Raw genomic sequence first — 24,096 nt, 5'->3', positions numbered from 1 at the left:
GTTGTAAAGCTGAGACATGAAATATGAACAAAGCATATCCCTTAAGAAGTGTAATTGTCTCAATCCAGAGCCCTAAGTGTCATTTCTGTCCACTGCCTCATTCCTCTGCTATAAGCATGAGTCTCTTCTGACGAGTTTTCCTGAAACCAAAAGAAAAATGGTGATGGGGAGGGACCTCCAGCAGATTGACAGCCACTCTTTTCCTGTGTGCTGTGTGAAGGGATGTGTGTCTCTTCCCTCCAATCAACTCTCAGAACTCTCCTCACTGATATAACTTCAGCTCCCCATCCCCTGCTTTTCAGAGCTGAGAGATCCTCTATAAATTCTGCACTTTGAATGGATGTAGGGGACAGACAGCTGTAGATAAACAGGTACAACTTATGTAGGACAATTTTGTTTCAGTACTGTGTATCACCTGAGGCCAGTCACTTTACTGGGTATAGGTCAGGGTTTACAACCACTTTCTAAGACTGATCTATTAAAATATAAAAACTAAAGGAGTGGATGAGCCTTTTCCCTCATTCCAGCCACTTTGCAGCAGTCATTCTTCCAGGGCAGGTAGTAAAAGAATGGAATTCCCATTACAAACACAAAAGCAGCACAAACACTTTTTCTTTTCTAACACTTGGTTCACATATTGGCTGCCATGTTTCGAACCTTTATAGATAATGGAATTTAGGACAGATTAATGTTTTGTAATATTTCTTGCATACAATCTTATTATAATTTAGGAGAGTCTCATTCTATGTCAGTGACTTGTTGTCTACGCAGACTTCTAGCACAGTTTTTAAAGAATACTGTGCAAAGAACATAATTTGAATGCAAAAAATGGCTAGGCATAACTCTAATGCAACAGAACTGAACTAATGGTCAAGTGAAAACCAAGTACAGGGTGGACAAATAAACTAGTAACATGAGCGAGTAGACAAGAAGACATTTATGTATTGTGTGTAAATAACATATCTGGTGAAGGCAGCAAATGTTCTATTATTATTCCCAATTAAAAGGAAAACACACAGGATGGATCCTTTGAAGTGAGTTGCTGAGGCAAAGTCCATGACATCAGAGAGATGAGAGATAGCCACTGGAACAGACAAGGCCTTTCATTTGGTCTAGGTCCAGTCTCAGCCCCTCTTTATAGACTCGGGATGACAGACATGTGGCCGGCTGACCTCACTGCTGCTCTATCGCTCTGGCTGAGTTGGGTCTCACTCTGAACAATTCCACATTGTGCACACTATGTGCAGGTGAATCCTTACGGCTCATTGATTTAGTGTGGCAAAGTCTTCATGCGGCAACAATGTGATAGCTCTCAGTCATGTAACACCCTGTTAAGCTTAGAAGAAAAAAAAAAAGATGAAAGATGCATCTCAAAGTCAATCTAAAGTAAACTGGGAGAATCAGACCTTTGAGCTCTCTGATTTTAAAGGAACACCACGTGAAATTTTTATTGGTGGAGCAGGAAGAAGTACATGAAATTTAGACATGGAATTAAATCTCCTTAAGAAAAAAAATTGAATTGGACCTCAGGAGCTTTTAGCCATAATGTGTTAGCATGCATAACATATTAGCACATTATGGCAGACCTGCATGGCTAATGGCTACTGATCCCCTCCTGTGCTGTGCTGTCAACACTCCCTTTGGTCGTATATTCTGCCATCTTCTCCCAATCTTCTTTCTGGGTTCCAACTCTTCAGGCCACTTGGTTGGCTGGGCCTTATTGACATCAGTCTCGTGTGTGTGCATAGGGGTCACATCCTCATGGCATAGAGCCGTAGCGCAAATGTACACTCAGCTGCACATCCGAAGCTCAGTGTACACAAAAGGTTAACAGGCAGGGAGAAAATTTTATGACCGAAGAGACCAATAGAGTCTCTTCAGTCATAAAAAAAATTACCCTCAGCATTTTTATTTGTTTAGGTTTAATTTCACTGTTAATATGAAAGGCATAAAAAATATCTAAATGCAAAAAACAACTGGAAAAAAAAGAATATACTGCAACTCTCCAGTTCTAAGATGTGGTGGCTACGTTAATTTTCTTTTTCCAAGCTTTTTCCCTCTTTATTTTCGCCTGGTAATTCTACCAATAAAGAGTTCCTGTCCTAAGATGACAACACTTACTAATCCTTCTCTATTAGGATAACATAAAAACATAGAACAATAAAAAACCCACTCCTATTATAAAATACATAGAGGGGCTTGGTTCTGTTGTCCTCAGAGAACAATGTTACTGATAACAGTCAGAATAAATATAGAACACAGAAAGTTATCAACTCACAAGATTTCCAGCAAGACCAACAGTTATTTTTTACCTTATCAGGCTGATATAACAAAATGCTTTCATTGATGTATTTAACAGACCAAAATAGGCCAAAAAAGAGAAGTTTGTTGTTTAGGTTTACATACTCTTTTGAATTCGATTTGTGTCTATATGTCACTTTACAAATGGTGACCTTACCCCATTTCCATAGCTATACAGTTTCATCTAGTAGGGACATTTTTACACCTGTTAAAATGTGCATTTTTTTTGCCAGAAAATTTTCCTGAGCAGTATATATTTTCTGAAAGCAGAGGTCTTGTAGAATAAAATAAATGCAGTTATAATGTTTTATGTTGCACAATATTTGTGTTGCTTATCAAATCTGTATTTTCAGAGAATAATACACTAAATTGAATTTTAGTGCACTTACAACACCATATAATACCCAATTAAATACATAAGATGGGGCTGCATCTATAATGTGATGGCAGCCTCCTAGTCTGTAGCGCTGTTCTGAGCAACTTCTTTTGACTTATTGTTGCATGCTTCACCCACATTATCTTTATTATTGCACATTGTCTGCTAATTTTTGACATACTGTGGTGATTCTGTTGGGCTGACTTTTGTATTTGGCGTATTTCATGTCGCTAGAAAGAAAGCATTAAAAAAAAAATTATGTGATTGCATCGATTAAATAGATACCAAACATGTTGAGTCTTAAAATGTGCCCTCGAAATGGAGACACACCACTGTAGCCAAAATTGTCCATGAGTGATATTTGAAAAGTGTTTACAGGTCATTGGTTTGGAGTTAACAGCAATTGATGGCCCTAAAAGTATTTCTATTGCTATGATGTTTGCAGCGAATATGTATTGCGCATGTGCTGTTTACATACACATGCCCTCTCTACATGATTTTTGCATGTGTGTGGGGACATGGGGCTGATTTTAAAATTTGTTTTGTTACTTTTGTTTTATTATAATTTACATTTTCTAACACTTTTTAATGTACATGTATTGCTATCACAAGGGGGATAACAAGCCCCCTATGCGATAGCATTAGACAGGTGACAGGTACTCTTTATGAAGATTCAGGGATCTATTAGACCCCAGTGTCTCTCTTGTCCTCCATTGCAGCTAATCAGACACAGATCATGCTTGATTAACTGCTTCCCCAGCTACAGTAACTCTGAGCCCAGAAATGGTGCAAAGTTTGTCACTTCTGAGTTCATTGCAGGGGAGATCAGGGAACAGATCGGAGAATGCAGCAGCAGCTGTGAGCTTGTTTTTACCCCCTAATTACTTGGATGTTTATAAAAGTTGCTTGGTAGGTTAGGATTGTTAAGAGTTAAAAAAATCAAAATATTGACTCAGTCCTGTCCAATGACAATTTTTATGCAAGTGTATACTTCCGTAACAGCAACAGGCTACATCAAGAACCAAATCCACCAGAACCCTTCTCCCCAAACTCCTAACAACTGACACCCCATTAAATCCTAGTTTTTTTCATTGGTAGATTTTAATGGATTCACACAGTATTTGTGTCAATTTTATTTTTTTTGCATTTTTATTTTTGGCAAGAAATGGTTGCCGTCAACATATCTTATTTTGGGTAGTATTAATTATACACTTATTTAATATACTGTTTCACAAAACAATGGTGAGTTGTGTTCCAGCATAATCACATTTTTAATGTCTAAATACCATTTGTGTTAGGATGGCTCCATTTGTTTACGCACTTTAGCGCAAAGTACTCCAACACTCATTTCAAGTGCTATACAGATGCCCATATACAGGAAAAAGTAGTGTACCTGTACTGTAGTGCTCAGTGCTTTGTGGTGCATTGCATGGCCAGATATGATGCAGTTACATCAAACTGAATGGCATGCCTCACTGCGACCCACCTTTGCTGATGCGCAGTCTTCAGGGCCATGGATGAGGGGGTACTACCAGTCCCTCTATATGGGGACCAGGCCAACAAGGGGGAGGGGCAGGCAGCTGCATGAATTGGGTGAGGGCAGGGAGGGTGATCACCACAGCAGGGGAGAAATTACTGGAACCAATCCCCTGTATGGCTCTCTCTGCAGCAGCTGTAAGCTGGCTTCTTCTCTTCTCCCTCTTGCTGGCTTTCAGCTGTTGCAGAGAGAGCCATACATGGGATCAGTTCCACTAATTTCCCCGCACCTCCCCCATCATCCTCTCTGTGCACCATATTTTTCCCCCTGCTGTCCACTGGCAGTTGCAAGTATACAATAGGATCCATACAGATGGTGAGTGGAGGAAAGGCCGATAAATATGTCACATTTACAAGCCCCTTTTTCCCCTGAATGAACACAATGAGTGACCAGTGCCAATCACTCACTGTGTTCATTCATAAGTGCAGCATAGTAAATTGTGTTTTTTTGTTTGTTTGTTTTTTTGTGGGGGGGGCACTGTCAGGTTGGCTGTATGGTGCCCTTTGGTTTCTAACAGCCAGCCCTGGCAGTCTGAATAGGATGATTTAATTTTAATGTTTTAATGCTTTACAGGGATGAGAAACAGAGAGATTGTTCCCTTTGTACAATGCTCTGTGTTGTTTGTCGACACAGAGCTCTGGGCTGTGATTGTACACAGCCGATCAGCAGATCCTGGCTGTGAATCATTGGACTTGCATACAGGCTCCCGCTGTGTACATTCATAGCGGGTGCATGTGCCCCGAAACCCAGAAGCAGGCAGTGACCTACGGGTACCTGTGCGGGTCACCGGTCCACAGTACATTGCAGGCAGGGTGGTCCACAAATGGTTAAACTAACTGCTAAATAGGAGAACCTGTGCTCATTATCACTCTATGAGCAATCTCAATGTTGCTACTAGAAACAGCATCATCTCATTTGTTTTAGCCAAAGTGTCTAATAAAATATCTTTGCAAAAATGAACCTTCTTTTTGCAGGAGATGCCTTTACTTTGACTTGCAGCTCTGTGCAGACTTCACCTCCCCTTCTCCAGTTTGTTGTATTGCTTGGAATAAAAATAATTAATTTTTTTCGACAGTTTTAGAAAATCATCGCAGATTGAAATGGAAAGAGAATTTTTACAAGATACCAAATGGTTTGAGCAGTTTACATATCATATATTACTTTGTTAGCAAAAGTAGACCTTTCTTTCCTGGAGGTCCACTCCATTTAAACATGAAAAGCTTACATTTAGACTCACACAGTGGACTCAGCTTAACTGCTGATGGCTCTAGTGTACATCCTGGCATGAGTTCTTTGCAGCTGGCTGCCAAATCCCTGTGGTTGCTAGTATTCTGATCTCATGAATGGTGCGACATTAGGCTTGCCAAAATACCCGCCACCTCCATCTGCAGTTCCTATAGAGAAAGGTTTCACAGCACAGAATTAGGTGACAGGAGGTATATATAAGAAATCTTCATGAATCTGGTTCCAATTTATTATGAAATATTTAAATAAAAGACTTAAATACATTTGCAAAGTTACCTGAACAGTATTAACACAAATTTCCTTGTTACCTGGAGATGCTTTATTTAATGTCAGATTAGAATCCTATCATTACTCTGTCATGAAATATTTTGATTTCACAAGTATCGGTGTGATGATACCAGTCCATAGCAGCCACAATTTCCTGATAACGGAAGCTGCTGAGTCTTTCTTGATGAGTTGTCGGGACATCTCAGAAACAGATGACATAACCGTGGGTGGTTCTGTCCTTTCTTAAAGATGAGCAGCGAATTTCTATAATGCGATGTGACAAGCTGTCCCATTACAGGGTCCCACTGAGAAATTTTAATTACTGTACAAGGCGAAACAAGACAATGAAGGGACATGGAGTCATATTATCCACCTTTATTGGCAATAATATTACAGGTGAGAATGTCATCTCCTATAGTAATTATTGATAGAAAAGGTTTTTTTACAACAAAGTTCTCTTGTCCCATAAAGAAAACTACCACAGTGTTGTACATCAGACTGCCTTATATGTCAAGGCATTTACAATTGTTTTTGCTTTATGTGGGTGATTTTTGAAAATATAAAAAAAAAGTAAAGCTGGGTACACACGGGCCGAAAATAAGCTAGTTCAGCAGGAACCAGCCAGCCTTCAGTCAGTGTGTACAGCCATCTCTCTGGTAGAAACTGGACTTACAACCAGGTTTTGTCGAAAGGGTCGTGTTGGAAAACCAGCCAATGGCTGCAAATGCTGATCAGTGTGTTCTGATGGCAGGCAGAGTCCCCCTGTCAGAATACAAAGGCACAGCAGGGGAGATTGCCGCACCAACATCCCTTGTATTGGTACAGTGATCTGTCAGTTTTTTCTTCTTTGTCAACCTGCTGGGCTTAAAGCAGAGCTCCAGTCTCCAGTCCAAACAAATAAGTCAGCAGCAACAAAAACTGTAGCTGTTTACTTTTAAACAGCCACTCACCTGTACTGCGTTCCAGTAGTGTCCTCACCGGGTTCACCAGCCGTTCTATGTCCACGGCGCAGCATCTTAAGTGTGGGCACCCAGCTGTGACAGCTTGCGGCATCACAGCCAGGTGTCCACTGCATGTGCAAACAGCGCTGCTACTTGTGAATGGTGCCACAGTCTTCTGGGACCTGTCACGTGTCCCGGAAGACTGTGGGTGGGCGGGGGGGACTTTCACCTGTCAAAATCAGATACCTGCCCCCCATCCCTAAAGGTGCCAGTCCTTAATGGGGAGAGGGGGACGAGGCCTTAAAGCAGAACTTCCCCTTTTGGGTGGAGCTCCACTTTAAGTAAAAAAAAAAAAATAGCTTAGTGTACCCAGCATTAGACAACCAATAGCTGATACAGTTTTATTTTTGTTCAACCAGCATCTGGCTTTAGACTTCCCTGTGTGCATTGCTTCTTTCCTGATGTTGCTGTGAGCTGTTCTGTGCAGGGCTGGTACCTGCAATAAGTTAACGGTAGGTGTAATCTGCAGTACTGATGCTAAAGGAGCTGTGACTGCATCAAAGTAGCCCACACTGGACCTGTAGTAAGGATGCTTGGACCTGTAGTAAGGATGCTTGAGAGCTGCTATTTAAAAAACAAAAAAAACTTCCCTTCTTAATAGTGTACCAAACCAACAAATATTTAAAAAAAACCCCATAACAACAAGCCACCATGCACCCAATGTGAATCTCATAACCTTTCACAATAATACCAAAATATTTTTATATAACAGTGCTGTGCAGTGCTATAAACTGCAAATAAATATATATATAGACCAAAAATAATGTTAACTTAATAAAAAATGTCAAATGTTAGTGGTATTATAACAAATTGGAAGCAACTGGGAACAACAGCAACTCAGCCACAAAGTGGTAGGCAACGTAAAATGACAAAGTGGGGTCAGCGCATGCTGAAGTGCACAGTGTGCAGAAGTCGTCAACTGTCAGCAGAGTCAATAGCTAAAGACCTCCAAACTTTTCATGGCTTTCAGATTAGCACAACAATAGTGCATAGAGAGCTTCATGGAATTGATTTCCATGGCCGAGCAGCTGCATTCAAGTCTTACATCACCAAGTGCAATGCAAGGCGTAGGATGCAGTGGTGTAAAACACAGCACCACTGGACTCTGGAGTGACGAATCACACTTCTCTGTCTGGCAATCCGATGGACATATCTGTGTTTGGCGGTTTACAGGAGAATGGTACTTTCCTGACTGCATTGTGCCATGTGTAACGTTTGGTGGAGCGGAGATTATGGTGTGGAGTTGTTTTTCTGGGGTTGGGCTTGGCCCCTTAGTTCCTGTGAAGGGAACTCTTAAGGCGTCAGCATACCAAGACATTTTGGAGAATTTCATTCTCCCAACTTTGTGGGAACAGTTTGGGGATGGTCCCTTCCTGTTCCAACATGACTGCACACCAGTGCACAAAGCAAGGTCCATAAAGACATGCATGAGCGAGTCTGGGGTGAAGGAACTTGACTGGCCTGCACAGAGTCCTGATCTCAACCCGATAGAACACCTTTAGAATGAATTAGAGCGGAGACTGTGAGCTTACTATAGACACACTTCTAAACCTTGTGTCAGCCTTCCCAGAAGAGTTGAAGCTGTTATAGCTGCAAAGGGTGGGCACACCCAACATTGAATCGTACGGACTAAGACTGGGATGCCATTAAAGTTCATTTGTGAGTAAAGACAATATAGTGTATATCTAACTAAAAAGGAATCCTGATAAAACATATTATCTCAATATACAGTGATATTGGTGAAATAACATAAAGTCAGTTTTCACTGACTTTATTTCACTAATATCACCTTATATTGAGATAACATGTTTTTTCAAGATTCATTTTTAGTTTGATATATATGAAATAAGCATTTGAATTTATACAAACAGTTTTTATTATTAAGTTAAGATTGTATGAATTTTGTATGGGCAATTATTTTTTATTAAGTTAACATTATTTATTTTTGGTATAGATATATTTATTAGCACGGTTTATAGCGCTGCACGTTGTTATATAAAACATGCTTGAACTTGCCCAGGTTCAGTTTGAGTAGTTTTTGTCAAATCCTGCAAAACCCTGGCATCAAACCTCACTGAAGTCAATAGAAGGACAATCATGTTAATATGTTCTGGCCAGTTTCAAGGCTATTAGACAATCTGTTATAGGGAAAAGGGCACAAGGAGCTAGACACTGGCATAGAGGACATGTACTAATGCAAAAAATGGCGAAAAAAACATACAATGGGGAGAGAGTCTTTTCATGCAGCTTTAAAGGGCAACATTATGCTCTTTAAAGAGGAGCTACAGTCTTTTCTAAAAATTAAAAGTCAACAGCTACAAATATTGTAACTGCTGACTTTTGGTAAACACACACTTACCAGTTCAGAGATCCAGTATCCGGTTTTGTCTTCTCACAGGTTTTTTTGCCAGTCTTTGGATCCCCAGTGCTACCATCTTGATTGTGGGAAGCCAGCTGTCACTTTCTGCGGCTTCCCACTCTACAGGCTTTGTGAATGGACACACAGCCTCTTGGGACCTGTGACATATTCCAGGAGGTTGTGGGCAGGTAGGAATGTGGGAAACATCTGCTCAGATCGCCTAGGCAATTTGAGCAGAAGTGGAAGCGGGTACCTGTCAAAACTAGGTACCCACTACCAGAAAAAAAAACAAGATTCCAAAAGTGGTAGAGGAGGGAGAAGAGGAAGGAAAGTAGAGCTTTCCATTTTAGGTGAAATTCTGCTTTAATGGTCAGTGTACACTAGCTTAGGGGAATGCCTTGGAGCTGTACATGCTGTTATTTAGCTATCCGATTTTCATGAACAATGTACACTAGCAGTGCATATTTGACTGTGGGATTGATTTTTCATTTCTTTTACAATCAGCTTGGCTTACATACAGCAGCAACCAAATTTGATTGCAGTTTGAATGTAGTGAAAAAAGGGACAAAAACAGTGTGGGGTTCCTCTTAAAGTTTCAACCTGGCCCTTATCCAGGCATTCAGCTTGGGTGGCCAGAAAATAAAAGGCACCAAGCTTACAGCCCCCCTTCCCATACCAGACCAGGCCACATACCTTTCATCACTGAGGGGTATTGTGCAAAGGGCTAAGCTGCACAATAAATAACAAAGAGGTAAAATACAGAAATAACAGCATTTTTCCTACATTCAACCTTAGATCTCTGATATAAGTTCAAAAGGAGTTACAGCAACATTATCTATCTGTGATGCAGCAAGCCAGTTAAACAAACACATTGGTGCTACTTTTGCTTCATCTGTACTAATGTTGAGAAAACAACAAAACATGCTTACAGGAGATGAAAGTAAATAGAAGACCCCATAACTCTGTTGTGCTATATCACTGTCCAGTCAAAGGTTGGGGGCAGGGTGGTAACTGAGGCGTGTTACCTAAAGCTGGCCATACATGGTTCAGAATTTTTTCCGGCTTAGCAGGAACTGGACAATTTTCAATCCATGTGTGGCCACTGCAGTTGAACAGAAGTTGATCTACTGACTGACTTTTGTTCAACCACCTTGTCAGTTAAAAGACGCTTTATCAGCACAGCAGGAAATAGGCTTCAGAGCTGGTCTATGTATCCTGACAGTGAGAGAGTGTCCCCACTGTCAGACTACAATAACACCACAGAGGGGATACCCCCATCCACATTGGATATGTGGATGGAGGAATAGGATCAGTTTTTCTCTTTCAACCCCGTGGGCAAATGAAAAAAAAAAACAGACTCATGTATGGCCAGTCTTACTGCAGCATAAAAGTCAGGTCACCAGACTGGCTCTGCTGTCTGTCAGAGCTGTATACAGTGGGGAAAATAATTATTTGTTCCCCTGCAGTTTTTGTAAGTTTACCTACTTACAAAGAAATGAAGGGTCTATAATTTTTATCATAGGTGTATTGTAAATGATAAAGACAGAATATCAACCAAAAATCTAGAAAAAACACGATACAAATGTTATAAATTGAGTGGCAGTTCATGGAGTAAAATAAGTATTTGATCCCCTACCAACCAACAATAATTCTGGCTCCCACAGACTGGCTATGTGTTCATGTAGTACACAGATTAGCCCTGTCAATTTAAGAAGGTGTTCCTAATGACAACTAATTATGTGTATAAAAGACACCTATCCACAGAATCTCTTTCTTGGGCACCACCATGGGCAAGACCAAAGAGCTGTCAAAGGACATCAGGGACAAGATTGTAGACCTGCACAATGCTGGAATGGGCTACAAGACCATCAGCAAGAAGATTGGTGAGAAGGAGACAACTGTTGACGCGATGATTTACAAATGGAAGAAAAACAAAATAACTATCAATCGTCCTCAGTCTGGATCTCCATGAAAGGTTTCACCTCATGGGGTAAGGATGATCATGAGAAAAGTGAAGGATCAGCCCAGAACTACACGGGAGGAGCTTGTGAATGATCTCAAGGCAGTTGGGATCACAGTCACCAAACAAACCATTGGTAACACAATACACTGCCATGGATTGAAATCCTACAGCGCCCACAAGATTCCCCTCCTCAAGAAGGTACATGTACAGGCCCATATGAAATTTGTCAATTAATATCTACACGATTCAGAGAAGGATTGGGAGAAAGTAATGTGGGCAGAGGAGACTCTTGGCATTAACTCAATTCGCCGTGTTTGAAGGAAGAAAAATGCTGACTACAACCCTAAGAACACCGTCCCTACAGTCAAGCATGGAGGTGTAAACGTTATGCTTTGGCGCTGTTTCTCTGCTGAAGGTACAGGCCAACTTTGCCGCATTGAGGAACCAATGGACGGGGCCATGTATTGTAAAATCCTGGATGTGAACCTTCTTCCCTCAGCAAGAACACTGAAGATGAGTCATGGATGGGTCTTCTAGCACAACAATGACCCAAAATATACCGCCAAGGCAACAAAGGAGTGGCTCAAGAAGAAGCACATTAGGTCATAGAGTGGCCTAGCCAGTCTCCAGACCTTACTCCTATAAAAAATATATGGAGGGAGCTGAAATTTCGAGTTGCCAAGTGACAGCCAAGAATCCTTAAGGATTTAGAGAAGATCTGTAAATAAGAGTGGACCAAAATCCCTCCAGACGTGTGCAAACCGGTGCAACCAACTATAAGAAATGTCTTACCTCTGTGCTTGCCAACACGGCTCATGTTTTGCTTGGGGATCAAATACTTATTTTGCTCACTGAACTGCAACTCAATGTATAACATTTGTATCGTGTTTATTTCTGGATTTTTGGTTGCTATTCTGTCTTTATCATTTAAAATACACCTATGATAAAAATTATAGACCTTTATTTTTTTTTAAGTGGGCAAACTTACAAAGTATGCAGGAGATCAAATAATTATTTTCCCCACTGTAGATCTCAGGACTATGGAGAGAAATACAGATCTTCTGGCAAGTAAGCAAAACTCCCATACATGAATATCATCTGTGCATTTAGATATTTGCCTGATGTTCAGCTTTAAAATTTATAACTAAAGGCAAAACTTTTTTTTTTAGTTTTGGACATTGAGTGGAGATGGATTAGAACACCTAAGAGATTTACCATCTCTGTTTGTCCTGTTTACCATTGACGTGGACAGTAAAAGTAAAAGAAAACCCCACATTTTAGGTTTTCCCCAAAAAAGTAACAGAAAGGAAATCTTCCATTGTGGATACTAGTTCTGGTGACCTGGGGGGCCTTATCAGATTCCCTTAATTTGTAGGGATTTCCTATCACTTCCTATTTTGGCTATGGGACAGGAAGTGAAGATAAATCTCCCCAATGGGGCACAGATGGCAAAAAAAATCTGACAGGGGTTATAACCCTCACTTATCTTATCCCAAATGCCTTTTTTGCTTATAGTTCTACTTTAATTTAAAAAATACAACAACAACTGAAATGGTTTCTTAACCAACAGCTGATTGGTCTTCTTTACAACATATTCAAGTTATTACTCAACATGTTTCCTTGGTGAATTTTGACAGAATTCCCAATATAGTTCCCTTTTGCCTATGAGATTTACATCCCTGCCTCCCTTCTACCTAGCATAGTGTTGGAGTTCTTAACAAGAAAGTTGACCAAAAATGTTCATTTTTGGAATGTTTGTTTGATTTTCCAGTGGTTAATGGGATAAAATTGGTGTTAATTTTTGACCCCATTGATAACAAAATTTGAAGGTGGAGGATGGAAAACTTTTCTTAAATGAATGAATTTCTATAAATGTGGTTTTCATTTTGGAAAAATCATACATATTGTAAAGAAACCCGTTTGATACATCTGGGATTCCATTCAAATAGCAGGTCTGGATGAAATTTTAAGGGTTTTGAATGAAATTAATTGACTTGATGATGGAAAAAAAGAATGTTCTGAAGAACATTCCTGTTTTATCTTTAGAAAGAAAACTTTAGAATCTGACAAGTAAAAATTGTTAACGGTGCATTTAATCCATAGTTCTTGGTGCAAAAAGGAAATAAAATTACACAGGTGGGAGAATACAGTTTGAAAATAAATATTTTTCAGAAGACATTGTTAATATTATTCAGCATGCAGGGTCTACAATAAATCTGTAGTGGCCTGAATTTCTGCTTTGCCAGCCGTTCATACAGCTTAGTATATCCTAGGATGAAAGCTTTGGCTCTTGCAGCTGTTGTTGGTCCATGCCCAGCATTCCCTAGCACATAAGACTCTCAAAATCTGGTAGGAATGTTTTCTTCTTGCTGGTCATTCCTCATCTGCTGTCTCTGGTGCCCTGCAGGGAGCTAATTAGAACTGAGGTATGAAGCATCCGATTCTTCCCTTCTTCTTGGCCCAGGAAAATGCCTACTGAGCAAACTCAGCACATGGACTGCTGCTCAGGTATTTCTAAACTAATAATTAGGTTATTAATGCCCTGCTGTTTGTTGGCCTCTATGGATTTCAGACCAACCTGGCATTTCTTCCCCCTGCAGTTTCCGGCATTCTATCCGTTTTTGTGGGTACAAGTGAATGAGATTTCAAGGTTCTTACTTTTATGTACTGTAAATCTAGAGAACATTTTGAGTAAGAATGTTTATCTATATTATTAAAATGACCCAGTCAATATACTTTTTTTTTTTTTTAAATAAAGCCATGCCTATAAAAGAAGATTGTACATGATCAACTTCACTGCTGCTCACAATTTCAAGCTCTATGGGGGGACCCAAGAAAATTACACTTTAAGAAGTGTTGGTTTCATTGCGGGCATCGCATGAAGATTTCCCAGGATCTAAGCAGCATTTGTCAATGTCAACAACAGGAAAGTATGTACAGTCTTCTTTTACAGGTTAAAAAAAAAATAGAGCAATAGGGTTGCTTTAGAGGGCTTCTGTTTTGCAGTAACAATATTTTACATAGATGAAAAATAAACTTGGAGTATGTTGCTGCAGGTTTGGAAATATCCATGGCCAGGGCTGGACTTATAGTAAAATAATTTTTAGCCTTGACACATAAAGTTCATTATATTGCATCTCATATGGCTAAACATTGCCTAGCCTGCTAGAGAAAAAGGTTTATATAATTCTGACTCAGAACAGTTTTTGGATGAGGGGTAGGTTTTAGGCTGCAATATACATCGTTGTATCATTAAAGGAGAGCTGATTCAGGCCAGTTCATAGATTCTCTCAGGTAGTCTAATACAGGGGTCTCCAACTTTTCTAAACAAAGGGCCAATTTACTATCCTTCAGACTTTAGAGGGACCTTACTGTGGCCAGTGGGAATAGAAAATGTCCTGACATCAGTGGGAGTGAACAATGCCCCATTGTTTGTGTCAATGAAAGGAAGAGTGCCCAATCATTGGTGTCAATAGTGCACAGTCATTGGTGTTTGAGAAAGGAACAGTGACTCATTGTTGGTGTCAGTGGGGGAAAATAGTGCCCCAAAATTGGTGTTACTGGAAGGAATAGTGCCCCATCACTTGTGTCAGTGAGAGGAATACTGTCCCATCATTGATATTATTGGGAGGAATAATGCTCCATCATTGGTGTCATTAGGAATAGTGCTGCACTGTTGGTGTCAATTGCAGGACTTATGCCCCATTGTTAATGTCAGTGGGAGGAATAGTGTCCTAAGGGCTGCATAAAAGCCAGCAAAGGGCCAGGGCCACAGTTTGGGGACCACTGGTCTTTCTGATCAGTAAAAATATGGCTATCAATCTAGGCCTGTCTGTGCTCCTATTATGCTAAAATTAGGTAACTAAACTCTGCACTAAAGGAAAAGAAAGAGTTATAGGAAAAGCATTTGTACCTGGTTCCACAAAGAGTTGATAGGATCTGAGCTTGCTTTCTAGGACCTACAGGTCATCAGATTTTCCTACATTTTCACTGAACATACATCAACATAGTGTAAAGCAACCACAAGCATGGGGAACTCTGTGAGAACTTGGAAAGTCAACATTGGAGCATTGCTTTGGTAGTAAAGGTATGCCAATATAAATGTAGCATTACCCCCTATGAGTTCCTGAAAACTTTGGTCTCCCTATAGTCCTGCACAGCCAGGCAACATGCATTTCCTCTGACTTGTATTCAGAGTCAGTAAACAGTTCTTGAGCTTGGTTTTATGTTTTATTAAGAGGTGTTGAACTTGGACGGGGTAAGGGGTGCCTGAGATGTCTTTACACAGCAGAAACTCTTCTTGGGCAGCTCTCCAGCCACTCCTGGTGTACCACGCCACTTTAAATGAAACAGTCCCTGGTAAGGAACTTATCAGGTTTCCCACCAGAGTGCTCTTTTTCTCTTAACTGGCCCAGGGAGTGTAGGACTACTCACTCAGTCTCAGTCCTGTAAGCTGATTTAGGTAGGTGGCTGCCTAGTCCTTATGCTGTTCTGGCTCCTTTCCTGGCTCTACAGCTGGTCCTCGCTCTGGGGGCTGGTGAGGCTGAGCGATCCTCCTTTCCACATTTCTGCGTGTAGGTAGGTCCCCTCCAACTGGGCCCCCTCCCAGGCTCCTGCATCTCAGCTTTCTCACGTCTTCCACCTGAACCCTCCTGCTGCTGAGCAGACTCAGTCACACTTAAGGACTGCTCTGGTCCCATGCCAAGCCTCCTGCCTGGGGACCTGTTCGCCCAAAGTGTAGTTTCTGGTTCTTGTGGCCAACCAATCATTCATCAGCACAACAATCATCAGGAGTGGGTAGAAAGAGCTTCTCTCCCTTACACCTGCCAGTGTTGTCAAAATCAGCCAGACAAGTGCCGAACCACTGGCAAACTGATCAGCCAGGAGCTGCAGAAAGCTACAGCAAAATGATGCTGGCTGCCCTAGGGAAGCACGCTTCTCAGATCCCCATACCCATGGAGGGGTATTATCAGGAATACCAAGTGTTGGTATCCTGTGAAACAGGTGTGTCCTGAAATGTGTGGACAGTGAACACAAGGCATGAGTAGATTATGATATAAAATAATGTGATTTATTAAAGGATAATGCCAATAAAACAATAATACAACACACATACACCAAGATAGCCAAAACCCCAAGAACCTAAACCAGTGAAGCCTAATGGGTGAGCCTGATCACAATAAATAAACTAAACCAGATAACCAAGCATATACAGATGGCAGGATAAGAGTAACGGAGCAGTCAGTATCAAAGCCAGGGTCATACACAAAAGGTCAGGCGGAAGGGAGCAGGGAGCAAGGCAGGACAGGGAGAGGTTATGTGGGAGCAGGAATAAGCAGGCAGATGAGGGGTAAAATGTTGAAAACTGAAAAATCAAGCGCTGGGTTATTTACTATCTAGATGAGGGGTAGGGATGCAAAAGCAGGATCGGGAGCAGGATGCAGGAACAAAGTACATAGGTCAGAAGCACATGGACAAACACCAAGGCACCAAAGAGTAGCACAGGCTGGACTTAAATACTCCTTCTATAACGAGCCTCAGGTGATGACTGATCACCATAGGCTTCAGTCCGCTGAGAAACACCTGCTGGTGGACAACGAAACTGCAGTTTATAGGTCCGGGGGCCTCAATGCCACAAGGAGGCAAACTCATTCCTGACAGGTATGGGGCAATCCATCTCCACCTACAGCAGCTCTGAAGAAAATAAGGCAGTTCACAGGCTCTGTGCCTTGGCCCTTCCAAGGGCCCTCACCTTTGCTGTTTGTGTGGGTAGGTTGGATTCTCTCCTGTGAGAGGGAGAGAGCTAGTCTGTGTGTGTGGCAAACAGCAACTCCATTTTTAAAATGAGACCGGTTGCCGCAACAATGTTCCCGTAGGCTGTAGACATGTGTAGTAATTACCAACTGATTGTGCAATGGGCTAAAGAGCACTCTTTTGGGCTACTTGGGGTGGAGAGCATTTCCTTAAAGTTGAATTCCAGCTTATTACTAACTAGCCTCCCCCTTCTCAAAATACTACAGAGCTCTTCACTGCTCTCCCATCTGTGTGTGTATGTTCAACTGTAAAATGGAGAAGTAGGTGTACCCCTTTTACAGTACCTGGTTGTCCAAAGTGTGGTTTCTGGTGCTTATGGCCATACTGTTGTTCACCTGCACAACAGCAACTGTGAGTGGAGGGAAGGAGCTTCCATTCCCTAAACCTGACGTCAGGCCCGGACTGGGACAAAAAATAGGACCAGGCATTTTAGACTGAGCAGCCCTTTATTTTATTTATTTTTAAACCAAATTACAAATAATGACAACTACTGGTTTCTCGATGTCTTTTAGTTATATTTAACCTGCTTCAGTCACTTATGACTGGACAGTGAAAGACCAGCAACACCCTGGTCAGGTAACCTCTCACCTACTTGTCAGCCTTGCCCCTTCCATTCCAGGCCAATTGTTGCATTCCTCTCCTACATGTAAAAAACATAATTGTCTTGCTAGAAAACCACTTAGAATACCCAAACATTAATATATTATATTTTTTTAGAAGAGGCCCTAGAGAATAAAATGCATATTTTTGTCACATGATATTTATGCAGCGGTTTTGCAAATGCAAATTTTATGGAACAAATACACTTAAATTAATTTTAATGCACAAAAACACAATATACTGTTTTTGGTAAAATATAAAAGATGATGTTATGCCATGTAAATGGATACCAAACCTGTCATGCTTTAAAATTGCGTCTGCCAATGGAATGGCGCCAAATTACCTCAAAATCTGCATAGGTGCTGCTTTAAGTCTATACAAGTTACCAGTTTAGCGTTACACAGGACATCTGGTGCTAGAATTTTTGCTCTCACTCTGGCATTCATGACAATACCTCACATGTGTGGTGCGATCACCATTTACATATACGTGCAGGACCTACATACGTGTTTGCATCAGGGGCGGACTAACCATTTGGAAACTCGGGCACTGCCCGAGGGCCCGGGGTCAGTAGGGGGCCCCATGAGATGCCCCAGGTACCTTTTTCACAGGCTTTTTTGAGTTTGGGCAAGGACACAGGGGCCCTATGATCCCCTATTGCCCGGGGGCCCCATGAGTTGTCAGTCTGCCCCTGGTTCACATTTGCATTTAAGCACTGGGGCAATTTTTTTTTAATTATTATTTATTTACATTTTTCTTTTTAACACTGTACACCCTTCCGCAGCCTGTAAAAGTAATCCAGTGGTTTGTTAGCTGCCTCATTTATTTTTATCTTGTGCAGAATCGCTGGGGCTAAAGAATGATATCTCGATCAATGCTGCAGCGATAACCGAGAGATCACCCTTTCCAATGGAGAATGTTCATAAATGTACGGCACACGGGAAGTGGTTAAATGCAAGACACATTGTTGTTGTGAGTGATACTATACAGAGGATAACAGTTGGTAAAGTGAGGGCAATGTCTGGTCTCTGATGCTTTCACTTTTTCTTCTGTTATCTTCTGTTTAGTATCATGAAAGAGAGACAGTGATCAAAGCATCCTCTCTACACAGGTAAACGCAATCTCTACAAAATATGTTATTGAACAACCAGCACTCACTTTATTTGGGGTCCATGGTGTCTGTGTCGATGGGGTCTCCTCTTCAGCTCCTCGTCTTTACAGTCTAGTCTCCACCCCCCCCCCAGCCCAGAGGACTATGCAGTGAATTGAATGGGTGGCTGGCTATGTGAGCAGCGCAGGCTCAAGCTACTGCCTTGGAAATGCGGCCCTAGCCTATCTGGCAGTTGCTTGGTGGGCCCGATGGCCAGTTCGGGCCTGGCCACTAAAATGCTCTAAATCATCCAGACAAATGCCTAACAATTGGCAGACCAACCGGCCAGGAGCTGCAGAAAGCTGCAGCAAAATAGTGCTGGCTGCCCTAGTGAAGAACACTTCTCAGACCCCCATACCCATTTATGGAGGAGTATTATTATTATCATTATTACTAGAGATGAGCGAATCGAACTAGGCGAAGTGGAATTCGTTTCGAATATTAGGAAAATTTCGATTTTTTCCTAAAATGGCGGCGACGGAGCGGGGATGTCTGGGAAGGCGCGCAGATAGGCGCGCTGACCCATAATGCATTCATTCATGACATGTGATCGCATTAGCCAATCAGCAGCCAGCCAGCCAGCACTGTGTAATGGTCGAGCTATAAATGGCGGCCATTTTAGAATTCTCCATTTGCCTCCAGTCATTCAACAGAGGCAGACCTGGCTGTATTCAGGGAGAGAGTTAGGGACAGAGAAACGTTACTTAGGGACACAGAAACGTTAGTTAGGGACACAGAAACGTTACTTAGGGCCACAGAAACGTTAGTTAGGGACACAGAAACGTTACTTAGGGCCACAGAAACGTTACTTAGGGCCACAGAAACTTTACTTAGGGACACAGAAACGTTACTTAGGGACACAGAATCGTTACTTAGGGCCACAGAAACGTTACTTAGGGCCACAGAAACGTTACTTAAGGCCACAGAATCGTTACTTAGGGCCACAGAAACGTTACTTAGGGCCACAGAAACGTTACTTAGGGACAGACACAGAATTGTTACTGAGGGACACAGAATTGTTACTGAGGGCCACAGAACCGTTACTTAGGGCCACAGAATCGTTACTTAGGGCCACAGAAACGTTACTTAGGGTCACAGAATTGTTACTTAGGGACAGACACAGAATTGTTACTGAGGGACACAGAATTGTTACTGAGGGCCACAGAACCGTTACTTAGGGCCACAGAACCGTTTCTTAGGGCCACAGAATTGTTACTTAGGGACAGACACAGAATTGTTACTGAGGGACACAGAATTGTTACTGAGGGCCACAGAACCGTTACTTAGGGCCACAGAATCGTTACTTAGGGCCACAGAAACGTTACTTAGGGTCACATAATTGTTACTTAGGGACAGACACAGAATTGTTACTGAGGGACACAGAATTGTTACTGAGGGCCACAGAACCGTTACTTAGGGCCACAGAACCGTTACTTAGGGCCACAGAAACGTTACTTAGTGACACAGAATTGTTACTCAGGGACAGACACAGAATTGTTACTGAGGGACACAGAATTGTTACTGAGGGACACAGAACCGTTACTTAGGGCCACAGAAACGTTACTTAGGGCCACAGAATTGTTACTTAGGGACAGACACAGAATTGTTACTGAGGGACACAGAATTGTTACTGAGGGCCACAGAACTGTTACTTAGGGCCACAGAAACGTTACTTAGGGACACAGAATTGTTACTCAGGGACAGACACAGAATTGTTACTGAGGGACACAGAATTGTTACTGAGGGACACAGAAACGTTACTTAGGGCCACAGAAACGTTACTTAGGGCCACAGAAACGTTACTTAGGGCCACAGAAACGTTACTTAGGGCCACAGAAACGTTACTTCGGGCTACAGAAACGTTACTTAGGGCCACAGAATCGTTACTTAGGGCCACAGAAACGTTACTTAGGGCCACAGAAACGTTACTTAGGGCCACAGAATTGTTACTTAGGGACAGACACAGAATTGTTACTGAGGGACAAAGAATTGTTACTGAGGGCCACAGAACCGTTACTTAGGGCCACAGAAACGTTACTTAGGGCTACAGAAACGTTACTTAGGGCCACAGAAACGTTACTTAGGGCCACAGAATTGTTACTGAGGGACAGACACAGAATTGTTACTGAGGGACACAGAAATGTTACTGAGGGCCACAGAACCGTTACTTAGGGCCACAGAAACGTTACTTAGGGACACAGAATTGTTACTCAGGGACAGACACAGAATTGTTACTGAGGGATACAGAATTGTTACTGAGGGACACAGAACCGTTACTTAGGGCCACAGAAACGTTACTTAGGGCCACAGAAACGTTACTTAGGGCTACAGAAACGTTACTTAGGGCCACAGAATCGTTACTTAGGGCCACAGAAACGTTACTTAGGGCCACAGAAACGTTACTTAGGGCCACAGAATTGTTACTTAGGGACAGACACAGAATTGTTACTGAGGGACACAGATTTGTTACTGAGGGCCACAGAACCGTTACTTAGGGCCACAGAAACGTTACTTAGGGACACAGAATTGTTACTCAGGGACAGACACAGAATTGTTACTGAGGGACACAGAATTGTTACTGAGGGCCACAGAACTGTTACTTAGGGCCACAGAAATGTTACTTAGGGACACAGAAACGTTACTTAGGGCTACAGAAACATTACTTAGGGCCACAGAATCGTTACTTAGGGCCACAGAAACGTTACTTAGGGTCACAGAATTGTTACTTAGGGACAGACACAGAATTGTTACTGAGGGACACAGAATTGTTACTGAGGGCCACAGAACCGTTACTTAGGGCCACAGAACCGTTTCTTAGGGCCACAGAAACGTTACTTAGGGACACAGAATTGTTACTTAGGGACAGACACAGAATTGTTACTGAGGGACACAGAATTGTTACTGAGGGCCACAGAACCGTTACTTAGGGCCACAGAATCGTTACTTAGGGCCACAGAAACGTTACTTAGGGTCACAGAATTGTTACTTAGGGACAGACACAGAATTGTTACTGAGGGACACAGAATTGTTACTGAGGGCCACAGAACCGTTACTTAGGGCCACAGAACCGTTACTTAGGGCCACAGAACCGTTACTTAGGGCCACAGAAACGTTACTTAGTGACACAGAATTGTTACTCAGGGACAGACACAGAATTGTTACTGAGGGACACAGAATTGTTACTGAGGGACACAGAACCGTTACTTAGGGCCACAGAAACGTTACTTAGGGCCACAGAATTGTTACTTAGGGACAGACACAGAATTGTTACTGAGGGACACAGAATTGTTACTGAGGGCCACAGAACTGTTACTTAGGGCCACAGAAACGTTACTTAGGGACACAGAATTGTTACTCAGGGACAGACACAGAATTGTTACTGAGGGACACAGAATTGTTACTGAGGGACACAGAACCGTTACTTAGGGCCACAGAAACGTTACTTAGGGCCACAGAAACATTACTTCGGGCTACAGAAACGTTACTTAGGGCCACAGAATCGTTACTTAGGGCCACAGAAACGTTACTTAGGGCCACAGAAACGTTACTTAGGGCCACAGAATTGTTACTTAGGGACAGACACAGAATTGTTACTGAGGGACACAGAATTGTTACTGAGGGCCGCAGAACCGTTACTTAGGGCCACAGAAACGTTACTTAGGGCTACAGAAACGTTACTTAGGGACACAGAAACGTTACTTAGGGCCACAGAATTGTTACTTAGGGACAGACACAGAATTGTTACTGAGGGACACAGAAATGTTACTGAGGGCCACAGAACCGTTACTTAGGGCCACAGAAACGTTACTTAGGGACACAGAATTGTTACTCAGGGACAGACACAGAATTGTTACTGAGGGATACAGAATTGTTACTGAGGGACACAGAACCGTTACTTAGGGCCACAGAAACGTTACTTAGGGCCACAGAAACGTTACTTAGGGCCACAGAAACGTTACTTAGGGCTACAGAAACGTTACTTAGGGCCACAGAATCGTTACTTAGGGCCACAGAAACGTTACTTAGGGCCACAGAAACGTTACTTAGGGCCACAGAATTGTTACTTAGGGACAGACACAGAATTGTTACTGAGGGACACAGATTTGTTACTGAGGGCCACAGAACCGTTACTTAGGGCCACAGAAACGTTACTTAGGGACACAGAATTGTTACTCAGGGACAGACACAGAATTGTTACTGAGGGACACAGAATTGTTACTGAGGGCCACAGAACTGTTACTTAGGGCCACAGAAACGTTACTTAGGGACACAGAAACGTTACTTAGGGCTACAGAAACATTACTTAGGGCCACAGAATCGTTACTTAGGGCCACAGAAACGTTACTTAGGGCCACAGAAACGTTACTTAGGGCCACAGAATTGTTACTTAGGGACAGACACAGAATTGTTACTGAGGGACACAGATTTGTTACTGAGGGCCACAGAACCGTTACTTAGGGCCACAGAAACGTTACTTAGGGACACAGAATTGTTACTCAGGGACAGACACAGAATTGTTACTTAGGGACACAGAATTGTTACTCAGGGACAGACACAGAATTGTTAATGAGGGATACAGAATTGTTACTGAGGGACACAGAACCGTTACTTAGGGCCACAGAAACGTTACTTAGGGCCACAGAAACATTACTTAGGGCCACAGAAACGTTACTTAGGGCTACAGAAACGTTACTTAGGGCCACAGAATCGTTACTTAGGGCCACAGAAACGTTACTTAGGGCCACAGAAACGTTACTTAGTGCCACAGAATTGTTACTTAGGGACAGACACAGAATTGTTACTGAGGGACACAGATTTGTTACTGAGGGCCACAGAACCGTTACTTAGGGCCACAGAAACGTTACTTAGGGACACAGAATTGTTACTCAGGGACAGACACAGAATTGTTATTCAGGGACAGACACAGAATTGTTACTGAGGGACACAGAATTGTTACTGAGGGACACAGAATTGTTACTCAGGGACACAGAATTGTTACTGAGGGACACAGAATTGTTACTGAGGGAGACAGAATTGTTACTGAGGGACACAGAATTGTTACTCAGGGACAGACACAGAATTGTTACTCAGGGACAGACACAGAATTGTTACTGAGGGACACAGAATTGTTACTGAGGGACACAGAATTGTTACTCAGCGACAGACACAGAATTGTTACTCAGGGACAGACACAGAATTGTTATTCAGGGACAGACACAGAATTGTTACTGAGGGACACAGAATTGTTACTGAGGAACACAGAATTGTTACTCAGGGACACAGAATTGTTACTCAGGGACACAGAATTGTTACTGAGGGACACAGAATTGTTACTGAGGGACACAGAATTGTTACTCAGGGACACAGAATTGTTACTGAGGGACACAGAATTGTTACTGAGGGACACAGAATTGTTACTCAGGGACAGACACAGAATTGTTACTCAGGGACAGACACAGAATTGTTACTCAGGGACAGACACA

Source organism: Staurois parvus, unplaced genomic scaffold, assembly GCF_062004578.1.
Source record: "Staurois parvus isolate SC_StPar_1 unplaced genomic scaffold, SC_StPar_1.0 ptg000106l, whole genome shotgun sequence".
NCBI lineage: Eukaryota > Metazoa > Chordata > Amphibia > Anura > Ranidae > Staurois > Staurois parvus.
Note: the sequence above shows the minus strand (reverse complement) of the source record.